At 36.2% G+C, this 17253-nt stretch overlaps 1 protein-coding gene across 1 annotated transcript in view; it reads left to right on the forward strand.

Annotated features, from left to right (window-relative positions):
• LOC119784672 (protein ELFN1-like) overlaps window positions 1-17253 on the forward strand; it is a 167062-nt gene that overhangs the window by 117121 nt on the left and 32688 nt on the right. The window lies entirely within an intron of this gene.

Raw genomic sequence — 17253 nt, forward strand, 5'->3', positions numbered from 1 at the left:
ATTGAGTAGGAGCGAAATCTCTCATTTCAGGAAGCTTATAGTGAAACAGACGGAGACAGCTTTACTTCATGGTCCTCATCAAACAAAATAAACACAGGCGAAAAAGAAAATTTAGGTTGTGCCGCTTATGCTTATTTATAAATGGAAACAATGCGCAACACACATTAACAGGTACAGACTTTCATGGGATATTTAATTTTATCATCCCAATATTGCCATTACACAGGTGGATTGTGGCATATTAGATTGTTCACTGAAGCAATATGCCAACACTTCGCTATAGCAGCCTGTTTCACACATCAGCTAGTTTTGTGTAAAAAAAGACACTCTTGCAAAGCCTGCAATGATCCCCTCAGGTAATCAACACATGTCAAACAAAGGCAGCTCAGTGCTACATAGATGGTTTGTGGAATAATTTCAAAAAGAGGCTGCTCCACACAAAAAGGTTAGAAAAATTAATATCCATATCTTTCAGGGTAGATCTAACGGCTAACATTGCCGTTTAAATGTTTCCTCAATTGTAATATCTTCCAATATAACAAAAATCTCACTCAATTTTGATTTAATGAGGCCAATAAAGGAAAAATGTTGTTTTGGGGCCAGTAACAAAAACAAAACAAGAACATGGTCTGTTGCATATTCACTGGTTGAATATGGGCAAACACTTGTAGGTCACATAACTTCAGATATGTTTCAGAATTACAATACATTTAGGGAGTTAGTTTTATGTTTTTAATAAATTCAAGAAATAAATTGATCTCAAAAGGGGAAATTATTTTGAAAGTGAGATAAATGTATTGGACCTAACAAATTTTCATAACTGATGTTACTGGAGACTCAAGAAAACATTTTCAGAGAAAATGCTTTGGCATAAAATATGTATGAGATAAATTGACATTTGTTAAATGATTTCGAGGGGAAAAAAGCTCTCTCAAAACTATATTTTTACTCTCAAATATTGTTATTGTGCAATCAGATTGAAAACGTCTTCTCTCAATTATAGATTTCTCTCTCAAAGTGTTTTTTTCTCTCTCTCAGATCCTTAAGTATTCGGTCTTGATTAAAGATTTTCCATTGGCCAGTCTCAACAGAAGTGACTATTGAGTGGTGATATTAGGTGTGTTCGAGATGAGCAAAGCCTTGCCTGGAAATTAAATGTTACATTTTCAAGAAATGCGACCAGATATGTTTATCAATGAGCTGGGATCAACCTGTTTTTGCCGGTCTTGGTCTTGGGTTACGTATCAGATCTTTTTGCCTCGTTTTCGGCCTTGGACTTGTTTGACAATTTGAATCAAGGACAGTTCAACACTGTAGTTTTAATACAAAATGAAAAAAACATAACCCCTTTGATCTTCACCTACAGACCCACATTGCAATGCATGTGAATTAAAAAAGAAATAATCAGAGCATCCCTGGATCCTGCCATCTCTGACAAAACACAATGTTATTGTTCTTAATGACCTGTGAAATGTTACTGTGAAAATGTTTAGAACACCATGGCATTTGGTTCTTTGATTATTGCTGCTGTTGATCCATCACTTTTAAAAGTGAACATTTACCTAAAGTCTTGTTTTCACTGAATGCACACCTGCTTTCTCAATACTGAACATGTACTCAGTTTCAGGAAATATTAAATGTTATTTTCAAAATTATGAAGACTTTAAAGAAAGGGGAAAGAAAAAGCACTGGGCAGGATGTAGATTCTGTCCACCTCCTGCATTAAGCTTATGTGTAGAACGGGACAACCTCGGAAAATACAGCGGCAATAAAAGTCGAATTCACTTCAACCTTTGGGCAAATATGGCAGCTATAAAGTGTTCAAATACGTATTTAATCTAGTAGGAGGGATTCAGGACATACGGCAACAAAATGGATTAAAACACATCGACAACACCCAAAGAAACAAAGAAATGCTGTATGGTTAACACGCATGCTAGTGCTACACTGTTTTATTAGCCACACAAGTAACCTTTCAAATTAAAACTCAAACTCTACACTTTCTATGGCAGCATGAGATCCACCCTCCCTCCACCCTACCCAGACTGTAGATACATTTTAATATAAACATCTTTTTGGTATAGCATAAAGGGCAACAATAAAACAATGCTCTATTGGAGCTGCAGTCTTGACTGTTATGTTACAGAAAAGCACTTTTCCATTATAGCCACACCTCCTGCAATGTAATCGGTCAGGCTAAGTGAAAACATCATGATTAAGCAATTAAATACTCACTTAGAAAATATATTTACGACTCGACAGGTCTTACTGTCAGATTTGATTGAATTATGACAATAGAGCCTCTAATGCACCTACTGCTAAGAGCACCATACAAACACTTTGGTCACTCAGTATTTGCGTCATTGCAGTGTAGTGCTATTACTGGGCTTTCCCCTTTTCCAAAAATTGAGTGATCAGGGTTGGAGTACAGCTTCATACAGAGTGATACTGTACCTACATGCTAGATATTCAGTTCTGCAGGAGTAAATTGCTTTGCACACCGTCAGCCCAAATGTGCAGTATCACATCATAAATCACAGTAGCTCCTGAGTGATCAATCACAGAGCTGTTAGGGCTCACAGTATGTGATGTTGCGTAATGATACAATGGCTGCTGCAGGGCTGAAGGCGAGTGCTGACTATGCACACTGAGAAAATCTGAGTTGCGCTCAGATATGGTTTAACAGAGTTCAAGCAATATTGCACCTAGGGAGAACCCTGTAAAGGCTGATTACATTTTGTAATGTGATATGATAAATGGCTGTAGTAAAAACAAAATGTGAGTAGAAAAGTCTTTAGTAATTTTTATGTTCTACTGTTGGAATTAAACAGATCCTAACCTGGCAAAAAAAAAAATGTCCATACTAGGTTAAGCTGCTCAAGCTGTATATATAAAAATTTTTTTTTCAGTGCTCCCAAGAACAGAAGATCATAATAAACATAACTACATACAGTAATTTCAAATGGAAATAATTCCCCCCTCAAGCTCCAATGTCTGTATTTTGTATATGTATTGGGGTCTTCAATTTTATTTAAGTCTTTTGTTTAAAGAAAAAAAAAAGCAATCTTTATCTTCAACTATGACAGTGTGGAAAGTTTCATTTCATATAATTCATTTAATTCCAGAACGTGTCAGCCGGATACCTCAATTTAAAAATGGCAGAATTGGCATTTCAGCTAAATATCTTCTATAGTACTGAGGCAGATATCTAAAAAATAGGCAACATGTACATAAAACTTTGATAATGTTTCTGATGTAATGCATAAACTTTCTAAGTCAGCTCCACATTAAAAGTTTAAAGAAATCAAATGGGTCCCAGAGCCGATACCATACCGATACCATCTGTTTGAAATTGATGTGTGGGTGTATATATGAAGAACTGCATACTACTTGGATGTAAAATAATTGCCAGCATGGCTTTGTCAAGCTGCTGCCTATCTTTGTGAAGCAGGAAAAAGACTAATACAAAGTGAATCCAGTAGAACTTTTTGTTGCCTACCTGGAATGGGTGACAATAGTTGAATAAACTTTTGGCTCTCAAAATGTTATCGGTGCTCTATTTGTATACTCGCCGATACTGATACCACCATTTTAGTGCTGGATCGGGGTCCCGCCTGATACTGGTATCGGTGCAACACTGGTTTGTATTATATGTTTGAGTTCACCTTCAGCTTTGACTCACATCCAAACCAAGCAGAGGAACAGACTGGATGTAGAGAACAGCCTGGGATCGGCTGCTTTTCACACTGAGCTATCACAGCTCATCAAAGCAGCTCAAGCGTTTTGATGAAAACAAAGTAAAACTAATTATGTCAGTCTGACTTGAATGTTTTTGTTCCCAATTCATCAAGTTTAAATTTGATTATAAGGGCGTTACTCAGAGGAGCTCCAGTTTTATAAATACAGGTTTATAATATAATTTGATTTTGTATTTATTTAGATTCTAACCTCTAGGCAACACACTCATGCTGTTTTTTTTTATTTGAGATGGAAAGCATACAGAACATTTATAAAAAATTAAATGCTCAAATTAAAAGATTAAGTAAAATAGTCTTTATTTTAGTTATTGTATGTTCCACTTTTGGATAATCATCAATACTTTTGACCGAGAGGGGGAACTCATGGTACAAGAAAATTGCCCAAAGAGGTACCCAAGTCAAAAAAGGTTGGGAAACACTGATCTATAGGACCTACTGTAATTTCTAAGGTTTGAATATACAGTAACTTTACCGCTGTAGTACTAAGACAATAAAGATTTTACATAAATAAGTACTGCCACAGTTAGAGCTATACATAGTTATATCATGTCTATTTTTCCCTAATGGCCAATCATCATACTGGGGAATAGTAATGAACCCCAACCTAAAGTAAGTCCGAGGTTGCAATATTAAAACTTTCATGTTTGAGCTGGGATACAAAACTGCAAATCAGCAAGAGACAGACAGGGGAGCTGAATAAATGTGTTACTTTTCTGCAGTTGGCCGCATCCTCCTACTCACCGCCTTTCTTTTTTACTACATTCTAAGACAGAGTCCATTGCTTCTTATCCTCACTTGCACCGGTCGCTACCTACACAAACTACAGCAGCCGGCACCAGACACACACCACACCTCCCTTCCTCTGCACGCTGCAGTCTTAAAATAAATAAATAAATAAATAAATAAATAAATAAATAAAGAGAGAGAGACACGCAGGCCAGCAGGCCAATCCCAGGCTGGTGCTTCAGGAATACTCCCGATTCTCCCTATGGCCAGTATGCCCTAAACAATAGACTATTAAGAATACAATGTAAGTTATCACGTGCAACAGACAAACATAACCAGTATTTATGAATGTGAAACAAACCAATATGGTATTAAATCTGTTTTTGTTATTTGGTTCTCTAGTAGTTGTCACAATCCCAGATATAATATGTGGTGTTAATTTTGTTGTTATGCTTTTTTCTTAGTGAATAAGGTCATATATACAAGAACAAACATCCTTTTAAATTTTCTGACTTACTATTTTAAATCTTACACTAAGTGTTTGGACAAATGAAACAGAGAAAGTCTTTTATTTAAAAAAATGTTGGTTTCTTTGTGAGGAGAGGTTTTAATTTTCTAGCTGCATTTTTTTTTTAAACAGATTGTAAAAAAAAAAGTTAAGATATTGCAGGCATCTCAATACCTAGGCAGCCTGGAAAGAAAAAGTAAAGTAATGTATAATATTTGGCAGGTGACACTGGTTAGTACTACTTCCTTTTTATGCAGAAAATACGTTTTTTCTTTTCCTATGACAGCTTGATAGTCCTGTCATTCTGATGTTCTCCACCATTCCAAAGTATACATGCACCTAGGAATACTTATTTATTCTTAGGTGTAAATGTACCTAAAAAAAAAGAATCACACAAATTACCAGTAAGTGAAGTACAGAGGCAACCATCAGAGACCATTTTTGTTTAGAGGATATCCCAGTAGTTCTGAAGGTTTGATACTGTAACCTGAAGTCAACATACAGTACATATGTAACAGTAGTACATACAATTCTGATGAGTACCTAAAGCATAAACCAACAATTATTACCATTTCTGTAAAATAAGAAATTGTAAACTGTTAGAATTTACAGAGATGCGCATATAGTCTTGTGGCTATGGTTTTCATAACACTACTTTTAGCTGATGCTGATCTGGTTTTAAGAACTATAAAGCTGCAGTAAAAAAGAACAAGGAAGGATTACAAAAGTATTATTTTCATATATAAGCACTAGTCTGTTATTCTTATCAGAAACAGAGACAAATGCTTTCATCCAGTTGTCTTGTGATGTTTTTGCAAACCTTAAAATGTTGCCAAAGAAAAGAGCTACCGGCCTTGCTTTTATTAGCTACAAGTCTTACTCTCTCTCCCTCTGGTGCAGCCTGAAAAATGTATAATCAGTCCTTTGAACCATTTCTTTTAAATGTCATAAAACATTTCTGTTCTTTCCCTGACATATTTTTCAATTTATACTGGCGCACTGCATTATCTGGTAAATCGGGGGTACTATTTATTCCCAAACAGCTGTTTCACCCCTTACAAATGCCTTCCTCTGCTTTCTCACGGATACTGAAAATAGCTTATCTGTGAGTATCCTTCTCTTATTGACAGTGCCCATGCCAGTTGATACGGTATTATTCAGTGAGATATTGTAGCCTTTGAAATGGATTACAATAGGATCCAATTTTTAAGCAAACAGCCAGTCACTGATCATGATAAACAGCGCCAATTATGTTCACTGGCCTTTTGGTGAATCACATATTAAAGTAATAAAGTGTTCATCAAATATCTCTAATGTAGTCTACAGTCCTTATTGCTATTTTGATGATTACTGTATAAAAAAATAAAAAACTACTGTATAGATGGGCTAAAGCATACAAAGAAACAACCACTCGGGTCAGTAATGCGTTTTTCAAGAACGTAAGCTTGTTGCACAAAATATTATACCTCTGCCTTTCGGCTTTTAGACAGTTATGCAAATTTAAAATTTAAGTTGATTAATTATTGATGCTGCTCTAAAGAGTTTTTGCTTATAGTTGTTTAAAGCATTTTTAAAGCAGCCTTACGTTAATAAGGGTAATGGGAGGCACACCTTGTCTTTGCACTAGGAGGCTTTTTGACCCGCATGCAAAAATCATACATTATAGTTCATCATAATCCATTTACAGGAATAAATAGTACTGAGGGGAGATACAGGAGACTTGGGCTTAATGATGTTTGCAGCATCTGGAGGAAGAGAGCAGCATTAGACCAGGGGAGGAGACGATTAATGGTAATTTCTTAAACAGGATGTGGAAACATTCACCGTATTATAGTTGAAGATATTCTTTGAGGAAAATGTCAAGATCCTGGAAGTAATATTGGAGCAAAACATGTTGCCTGATTTAGAGCGGGAACAAATATGGCTAGCAGGTCGATCTCTGAGGTTTGAGTAGGTTTTGGCTTGGGGCAGTTGAAGAGCAGGGGAACAGGATACTGCTGATGATGCTGGTGCTTTAGACATGGAGGGTTTCCCTGAAAGGATCAGCTTGAAAGGTGATATAAATACTTAGAAAAGTCTACAGGAAAGAGAAGGGTTTTAAATCTACCAAAAACATTGAGGATCAGATGAGGAGTGGTCCATCTGCAGCATCTCATATAAATCAATTTCAACACTAAGCAGCCAAAAAAATAATAATAAAACACACACACACAAACATATTCTGACACAAAAAAGCAATTGATGCATACAATACAGACAAAAATGCAAGTGCAATTAATTCAAATCCAACTCTGCACATTCCAAAAACATTATTGTCACTTTCAAATAGGGGCAATAAAATGTGTATGGATTCATGTTTCTGGCAGCATTTGACTCCTCAAAATTTATCATAAAACTATTAGGCAATGTAAACCAATAAGTTAGGTTTAGATAACATGTATCAATGATATTTATTAGTTTAATTGCAATAGATAATTTTGTTAGATTAACTCTTGTTCCATAATTTTTGGCCTTTGGTGGTGTACCAAAAATCATTTCCAGAAATGTTTGTTAAAATTCTAAACATTTGGTGTGTTTGTCTTTGTTTTAAAAGGTCTGGTCACAGGCCCAATCCCAAACCGGCACCTAAGCACTAACGCACTAGCCCTGCGTTTGCACGTTCCCACTGAGGGTTCACCATGTAAAGTGCCATCCCAAACCTAGTAGTGGGTAGGGCGAGTGGACCGTTCAACTCTTAAAAGCAAGTCTGCATGGCAGAAATCTGCAGCAGGTGTAGCAATGGTTGTAGGAAACGTGCATTTAAATGTAGTGAAAGCTCCACTGTTTTGCTGCATCTTCATCACACTGACAAAAGGAAATTACAAGTAAGGTAAAAGAAAAAGAAACATAATTAATTCCCCATTTCCAATTCTACTTCTTGATGGTCATATCTGGAACAAAAGCTTCCCACCACAGTTGGAAGAGTGATTACATCCAAACTTCATCCTGTCTCCTTTGTACGTCTAAAGTAAATATATAAATCCTATTAACACGTCTTCAAAGGTGGATTACTTTAGCATCTTGTGCGAATCACACCAACACACGTTTTTGCACGTGGTCTTAAATGTAGCTGTCTCCAGTTTTGACTAAATCATCTAATTTGCTGCCTCGCTTGAAGAGCTTTAATCCACCTCTGCAGCATATAAATCTATAGCTGCAAACAGAAGCGTCATAGGCAGAGTAACAAAGTCCACCATAGGGCTACTCTTTGCTTCTGCTGTGCTTCCCTCTTGTTCCCCTTTTGCGCCGTTGGATTGATGGACACATTCCTCTACAGGATTTCTGCCAACGGAAAAGTGCAGTTACAGGAATCAATTGTTTGCAGTTTTGCTTTCAAAAGGTTGTGCAACAAAATATTAAGTTACGGGTACCATCATTTCTGTCTACATGTGTAAATCATTAATTTTGAAAATAAACATTATTTATCCCAATACTGGCCCCAAGGGGAGACTGCAATCAACATCAAAGCATACCAACTGATATTTACCGATTCTCACAAGCCACTGTCTACTACTTATGTAGCTCTTCATCCATTCCAGATGTTCATCCTTAGAGTTTCTTCTCGGCAGGGGTTGGCAAGCTTTCGATGTGCTCACAGTCTAGATGGATCCCTTGGAGGCAATGATTTTTTACATATTCACCTAATACGACTTTTCAACTTGTTAATGACTGTTAATGAACTGATTTGATTGATACTTTGCCTTGGGACAATTCGTTGATGAGGAGTTGATCACGCTATAAATGCCAATTTTGCTTTTTTATTCAATAGGCTTTGATACTAAAGGAGAGCAATAAATATCACCTTGTCTTGTAACACACTAATAGAAGTATGCAGTCTATGGCACCTTACCCTCGGCTTTTAAAAAAAGTGGAATATCAACATATATTGTGTTGGAAATGGGATGCAGCTTGAATTCACTTCTGCTGTCGAATGCGCATTCCTGACACAGGAGCTGCAGTTTCTGTTGGGGCAGTTGAGGATAACACACAACTAAACATCTGTGTCCATGTGTCACCACAGAGACTGGGTTGAATGTGAACAGCTAACTACAACACATGTTAAGTTAGAGGATTACAACAACAAATACATTTTATAATTACTGTTTTCAAATAAGATGCACAAACTTCAGCTTAGAGATAACTCCATGGACAATGGCAATGTTTGCTGTGACTGTTGCTAAGGTGGTAGCATGTAGATTCTATGCAGTCTATCCAATCTATAGGCCAACGTTTACCCCTAAAGAATTAAATGTATTATTACAATAAAAATATAAGGTAAATATTACAAAATTTATTAAATAAAGTGGCTAATTAAAAAAGATTTTGACATTTATTGCTCATTATGTAATTTATCTTCTGCATTAATTTCTTTTCTGTAATATTTTTCAGTTCTTGTTTTTATTTTTGATTATCTTTACTTTAGCAGCTTTGAAAGCGTAACCTTTAAAAGCAGGTTTTCCCAGTACTGCTCTTCGAGGTCCAGTGTCCAGTACCTTTTAGATGTGTCACTGCTGCAACGCGCAACCTGACTGCATGCTAAGTATGTCATTCAGCCATTTGATTCAGGTGTGACATAAAAGTTGCAGGGAACCGGACCTTGAGGAATCATGTTTTAAAACTGCTGCTTATCTTGATACTCAATTGTCCCTGCAGTTTAGTACATACTCAAGTACACATGTAGCCAGGTGTAAGGAAAGTACATTTGTGATGAAAAATGATTTAGCAGACATGTGATTCAGCATTATGTTACACCCTACTGGCTCACTGTGCAACATGACCTACAAAACACCAACTACACCATTATACCGAGGCTTATTCCAGAGGAATCCTTGATGCTGTAAAAGGTTTAAGAATAAAAGAAAAATGTGGCCTGAATACAAATCCAGCATATTGTCCGTGGGATGATAAACATCTTCTGTTTCTCTTATCTAGCTCACATCCCCTCCTTGCCTCTTGTTTCCCGCCTGAGACCTAATATGCTGGTTTCTTGCACTCTTGTTACAGGATGTTATAAAGCATAAGTCACATTATGCTAACTCTAGCCTGCTGCCTTTCTTGCTGACTTTGTTCATGTAGTGGCTTCTTGCTTACAAAAAATTATGACTAATGCAAAAAAAGATGTAAAACAAACCACTGAACTAAAATAAATGGACAGATGTATAGTGTATGTGTGTCTTGCCATATATTTCTTACCTTGTAGGGTTAGTGTAAGGAAAACCTTCCTGGAATATTACACTATGTGGGGACTTACAGGTACTTGTAGTCACCAGTCAACTTGTGCCCATTGGGAAAAGTTGTTTTCTTGGGTTTGGGGTAAGGTTTAGGTCTCTGGTGTGAATTGACTGTTGGTTGGGTATAAATGCGATAGAAATCAATGTGAAATACAAATCCCTGTAAGGATTGTGGGATATATGTGGATGGGTGGGTCTGTGTACTAAAACTTTATCTCCTTAAGTTTACAAATTTGATGTGACTTAAAGAAAAGATTTATTAAGTCTCATAAGTTTTTTGTCAAACCACCACAGAGGCACAGTGATTTCCCTCTCCATGTTCAATCAGTGCAACCATACTCATGAAATCACAGCTTTAATAGAGTGACCACTGTGTGATTACAGCTGATTTCTATAGACTTAGTTGAAAGTCTGGCATTATGAGCTTGCCTTCGGGTTTCACGTCACACACTCAAACAGTCTTACAGTTTGTTGTGGGTTGAGGAGACAATGTTTTTCTGTCTTTCAACACCTAAAACAACAAGATCGCCGGTTCCTATAATGCTTGACTGAATGGCTCTCCCACCCGTCACGGCCAATCAAGTGGCAAACACGGATCATTACAGCTTCAATAGACACGCATGATGCTGTGATACACCCACACACGTCCACACACACACACACACACACACACACACACACACACACACACACACACAGTCTGACTTCTGCTAATGCTGATTTAGCAGCACATACCATGTGTCTGGAATGATTAACCTTTCTATCAATCACTGCTCTCACTATTATCCAGACACACATCTCCAAAGAGGCTGACTCCTCTCGTATGTATTGACTGGGAGCCTCTGCACATTAATACAGACATAGAATTAGAAATACTAGTTTAATCCTCAATGTTTTTTTTTGCTAGAGGATCAGTACATTTTATGAGCTGTTGTATCAGCCTTTCACAAAATGTATTTTGCAGCATTAATGCAGAGTAATTGGATTTGACTCTCAGGTCTGGATTTACCAAAGAATTGCACAACTTTAGCAACCAGAGATTGCACATTTATTCTTATAAATCTCATTCAGCTTAGAAATGCTCACATCTGAAAGAAAAACGACAAAAATCTCCTGCTATTTTCAGCTTGAACTCAGAACCTCAGGATTCAAAGCTCTATGCCATAACCACTAGGGCACCACTGCTCCGAATAATTATAAATTGTACCACAAATAGCACCAGCAATGTTTGTTTATAATAATAACACTGATTATTTATCAGCAAATTTTAACAGAATTAGGAATATATCTAAGTCTTAAACCAAGCTTAAAGCAATAATAATAATAATAATAATAAAAATACTAATAATACCTAGTGTTATAAATTGGAATAACAAATTCCCACCCGCATCCTCAGGGAGGATTGTGCAGGTTGCAAATTAAAGAGACAGAGGAAAAGCACTACTAAATCTAAGATTACAAATGAACATTCAGCAACATTAAGTAGTTTTTCAAATACCTTTGAAGGTTGCCAATACTTCCTTTACATTGCTGAGAGTACTTCTTGTCCACTGCTATTGCTGACTTTAATTTTTGAAGGCTGTTGCTCTTTTGCAGACTTATCAAACACTGGGAACTCTCATATGACTGGCTCAGGAACCAGGGAGTAAATATGGACCACAAGCTGCAGTGCAGTATTTCCAAATTAAATTTCTAGGTTTGATAGAAGACCTAGAAAACCTGACTAAGACATTGCTGAAAGAGAGGACTGTTGTTTATATGAAATGTTGCTTCCATCCTGACAAATGAGAATTATTTTTGTTTTAACATTTGTATTTATTCCTGCAATTCATTGGGCTTTCTCAGAAAAAAATGGTACACATACGAGAGGGCCTTATGAGACAATTGGGATTCCTCATACAACACCTCTGCTGACAATTAAAAGACCACCAGATCCCTTCATAGACTGCCTCAATAAAAGCTGGACTTAATGTAAATACTAAAGGCTGCTTTTCAATTATATTTCCTACCAAGGATGGTATTATGTGTATGAGTGTTTTCAGTTTTTTTACAAAGAGTTTAAAGGGTGTTTCATATTTCGTACTTGGTGTCTTTCTTCTGAGAATGTTTGTTTTATGTTTGTTCTCCTGTTAAGATGCTTATTTTCTTATTTTTATTTGTTTATGTGAATTATGTACATTAGGATCCAGTAACATAATTTCCTTATGATTATGCAATGACAAAGACCTTTGGTTAACAGGAAGTTTATGTGGGATTTTATATTTGCTTTAGTAGTATTTAATTTAGTATGGCTACAAAATAATATTGTTAAACCAATTGAAAAATGTCTGTCCATGAAAACATACTGATTTTCAGTTAATTCTGTTCATTTGATAAACTTAAAGTTTGCATCAAATGGTTTCACTTGTATTCACTTTTTTTTTTTTTTACATTTGATCAGCACTATACATTCTCTATATTCTCTTTCAGTATACAAGTTGGGGAAATGCATTAAGAAACTGAATTTGATAACTTTTAGCATGTAGAACTGTTTTTATTACCTCAAATAACCTCAACAGTGTCATAATTTGAAGATCAGAGCTCTTCTGCGGGGAAACCAGCGCTGCCTTATTATAGTTGTGCTGAGGTATCTTTAATTTTGATGTTTCAACTATTTGGATTATTATATTACTTTGGGTGTTTACCTTCTTTTATCATAGTATATTGTTAAAAGTAAAAAATTATATCCCCACATGCATAATAGGATGTACTAAATGTGACACTCGACAAGTTTAAGCCATTTTAAAATAAAAACCTAAACAATGTTAAACTGATTTGACTCAGGATCATACGGTTATCTTCAGCCTCCCTTGTACAAGAGTTGTTTCTTTGTGCTTTTTTATATTTCTGAAATTTATATTTAAATTGTGCAGGGATAATTAAAATTTGGAAAGATCACACAGGTCTAAAAGATGTGTTGCTTTTAAAGTCACCATTCTACCTAGTTTTATCCTTCAGCTAATAATATACACAAATCTAGTTTCTTAAAATGACCTTATGACAGCAGAAAAAAACGTCCTCAGTTTTCATCACACTGATGTTCTCATGCTCTTTGTGGTAAACAAGGTGTCTGACTGGCTGCAGCTATGTTTGTATTTCCTTTTCACCGCTAGTAGCATTAATGTTTCCTGCTGTTCTTGCTGCAGTAACTCCACTGTGGGATTGTACCACAAGGGATAAACTCACTGTAAAGCATTTCTGAGCCTCAGGCAATCATGAACTCTGCACTACGTTCTCTGGTTGCTCTTCTATTGGACCTCAAAGTAAACTGGGAATAGTCCCGTAAGGTCATTCTCAGTCCCTTTACTTTTCTCAGCTTTTCACTCTGTGGATACTTTTAAATCCATCAGCCCAGTAAATCTTTTTTGATGACTAAAGTAGAAATATGGAAAAATGTAATATTTATTTATAGCTATGTAATAGTTCAAAGAACTCAAACCAGTCATTCGCTCCAAGTGTACAAAACATGTTTTTACTCTGAGATGGATCTAGATTAATAAAAACTCCTGAAGGTCTATGTGTGCATACCATAAGTTTACTGTGTGTGTACTTTCTGCTGACACACAAAAACCACAGAGGAATACTAATGCTTTCACCCAAGCCTAATGATGGATTGTGTGTGTGTGTGTGTGCATAAGGGAGAAACAACTTGAAACTTGTCGTCCTGTTGTGTCATTGAGACTGTAGATCCCCTTCAGTTCCTATAAAGGGTTTTCAGCTGTAGTTTACTATGATAAAATAGCTCTACGCTATTAGATTCACAAGAAAAATGAGCCAAACCAAACTAAGCTGATTATGAAGAATGCTGCCAGAATGCATTTAATCTTAGAGATAAGTGATGTTTGACCAAACCATAAAAAAGATTTTGAGTATAACTACAAACATTTTTTCAGGCTAAAAGAGAAAACAGAGAATCATAAGAAGAACACTGAATCAATATAAGACTTGATCTGTCAACATTTGATGTTTTGTTTGGGTATTAGCTAAGAACTTGTAATATTTATCTGTGTATTACCTTTCATCCAGCTGAGTTTGGAGCTGCAAATTGTTTCTTCCAGTCAGCACAGCTGAGGTTTAAAAGCTTGGGCTCTCATATTCAAAGTGCTGAAACATTTCAGGTCTCTAAAAAAAATATAGGTCATACTGTAAATGTAATAATATATAATAATTCAATAGATTGAGTGAGGTGTTAAATAAATAAAAAAAATAGTGGGATTAGATTCTTCTGGCTACCAAAACAATTTTCCTCTGCAATGATGACTTCTTATGCTTTCTTCAATAACTACAGGTTTAACTAAATCTAGTGGCACTGGATGGTAAAACCATGGTAATTTTCCATTAGATAAACTATTCTTGAAGTATTTTTGAAGTACTGTCCAGTCATTCTCATCATATGCATTTATCCTGAATAGTATTCATGCTGTAACCTGGCAGTAGCCAGAGTTATATGTATAGAACTGAGTTGAGCTCTACGTTATGAATCTGGAATGACTGCCTTTCAGTCTGTTCGTGAAAAGGAGGGAAGTTTAGTACAATACTTCAAGCTGATTGGTTGATATACCAGCTAGTACCCGCCTTCCATAATACGCTTTCAGACAACTTGGTCGTCCATCAGAGCCATCAACTAACAGATTATGGTGATAAATCAAACTTTTTCCAAATCCCGTCACAAGAAATGCGCAGAAATCTTTCCCCATTTACAACTGCACAAAGTTCTTCTCTTAGCTGCTTTTTTAAATAAGAAAATGTCGCTATTTTAGCTCAAATCAAGTCAATTTTGGTATAACAGGTGAGTCCTCCAGCGTAGCCAAGTTTGTAATGCCCGGCAAGACCTTTCTCGCCATTGTCATTCCTACATGTCCCACACCCAAAAAACATGGCTGGCATGTCACTAGTCCGACTCTGGTTGTTATGAGAGGGGCGTATTAGCGGGAGTCTTTGCTGTATGCCGTTTACAGAGCCAGAGTAACAGCAGATGATGTACCACCAGGTGAAAAATCTCAAAGGAAACACAATAAATACCACAACTTATTTTGATTTAAAACAAAAACAGAAAGGACTTAATTCGTTAAAATAAATTATTCCCCAAAACCGATTAATGATTCATCAACCTTTAAGCGTTGTAATGTATGTAATGTAAAATATGAAAGCAATGGGGAAATTATGCTCTTTAAATACTGTAGATCAAATATTTCAAACCAACCTTTTAATTTTTTTGGTTAAACCGAACTTTATCTTTCAAACGATCAAGCAGCCCAATCGGAAAGCATTTACAAAACTATAAATTTGCTCATTTTCTGTCGGTGTAAAACAAATATTTTACCAAACAAATCAGCAATTTCATAGGCAACTCAGTTTAATCTACCAATCCATCCTTAAATATTAAAAAGATGTTGTCCAATATTCTTAAGCACACATGATTTAATGTAAAGACAAATCCAACTAATTATTTTAACAATCCAGCTGTTTGTGTTTTTCCAGCTTTTAATCATTTAAGAAAATGTTTCTTTGTAAACAGACCCATCTGCAACATTGAGCTACAAAGACCAACACTTTAAAATGTAAACCAGAGCCAATAAGCTTCTTTCAAATTAGTGATTTGTAAGCTCAATCAACCCCAATGAAATTCAATTCAATTCAACTCAGTTTATTTCTATAGCGCGAATTCACAACAAATGTCATCTCAAGGCACTTTACAGTTCAACCAGATCATACAGTCAAATTGGTTCAAAGTTTTCTAAGGCGAATCAGTTGATTGCATCGACTCATTGTTTCAAAGGCAACCCCTCACACTAAGCATGCTTGTAGCGACAGTGGAGAGGAAAAACACTCCCTTTTAAAAGGAAGAAACCTCCAGGAGAACCAGGCTCAGTGTGAGCGGCCATCTGCCGAGGCCGACTGGGGTTCAAGGAGACAGAAGCAGACTTGCAAAAAAGAAGCAAAGACACAAAAGAAAAATAAAAGAAACAAACTACATATGACACTTACGAGCTGTCCTTAACGATGTTTGAAGTTTTACTATTTACTAAGCTTTTACTCACAGATCTTCTTGTTTGAGTTCAGCAAACACTCTGCCTTGAAGATCAGTTCCACCTGGTCCTCCCTTCTGATTGTCAGTGGGCGGGACTAGCAGGCAGCTTGTCAGAACATAAAGATTCCTCACTCACAAAGCTGGTTCTTCCAAATGCTATATGGAAGCATAATGGAAAGTTTAGTGGATGAAAAAAAAAAACTGCCAAAAAAGTGGCATCACATAGGAACAGAGCCTGGAGAAGACTGTAACAAAATAGCCTGGCCAACTCCGAAGACCACTAGTGATGCTGAAGCAAAATTAAACAGTGTTTTGAAAACTAATATCAGGCGACTTTGGATCAGCAGATTGAGAAGTCATGAAGTTACTTGTAAAGAAAAGGCCATATTCATTCCGCTAGAAAACATCTTTCACCAGTAAACCAAAAAATATATTTCCTAACAACAATGTTTTACTTAGTTTGCTCTTGAATTTTAGGGGATCTTAGCCTGCCAAAAATCAGCGCTCAGAGTCACATGAATGTTCAAAGACTGATCCAACCCCTTAAAGTTGCAAAGGCGAGTTTTTTAGATAGGCAGCCAGCACGGAACATTAGTATGTTCTAAGTTCTCCATACTGACCTGAACAATTATTTAATATATTTTAAACTAAGCTAAAATCTGACTCAAACGTTTAGCAGTGTTTCTTATGCAAACACCTCAATGCCATTTTGCAATGATGCAGGGACTAAAATGGACCCCTGATAAAATGTTGAAGGACTTTTCTATAAAGTACTTGAATATACCAAAGCTTGTCTTGATTGATTTTTTCTCTATTAAATTTTTATCAAGGTCTTCAGATTTTAAAAGACCAAAGAAGAAGCATAATAACCTTTTTCTTTCTCATTTATCTTTCCAAAGGCCATAACAATTTCAGATCGAG

Source organism: Cyprinodon tularosa, unplaced genomic scaffold, assembly GCF_016077235.1.
Source record: "Cyprinodon tularosa strain WSP-4 unplaced genomic scaffold, ASM1607723v1 ctg231, whole genome shotgun sequence".
Lineage (NCBI taxonomy): Eukaryota > Metazoa > Chordata > Actinopteri > Cyprinodontiformes > Cyprinodontidae > Cyprinodon > Cyprinodon tularosa.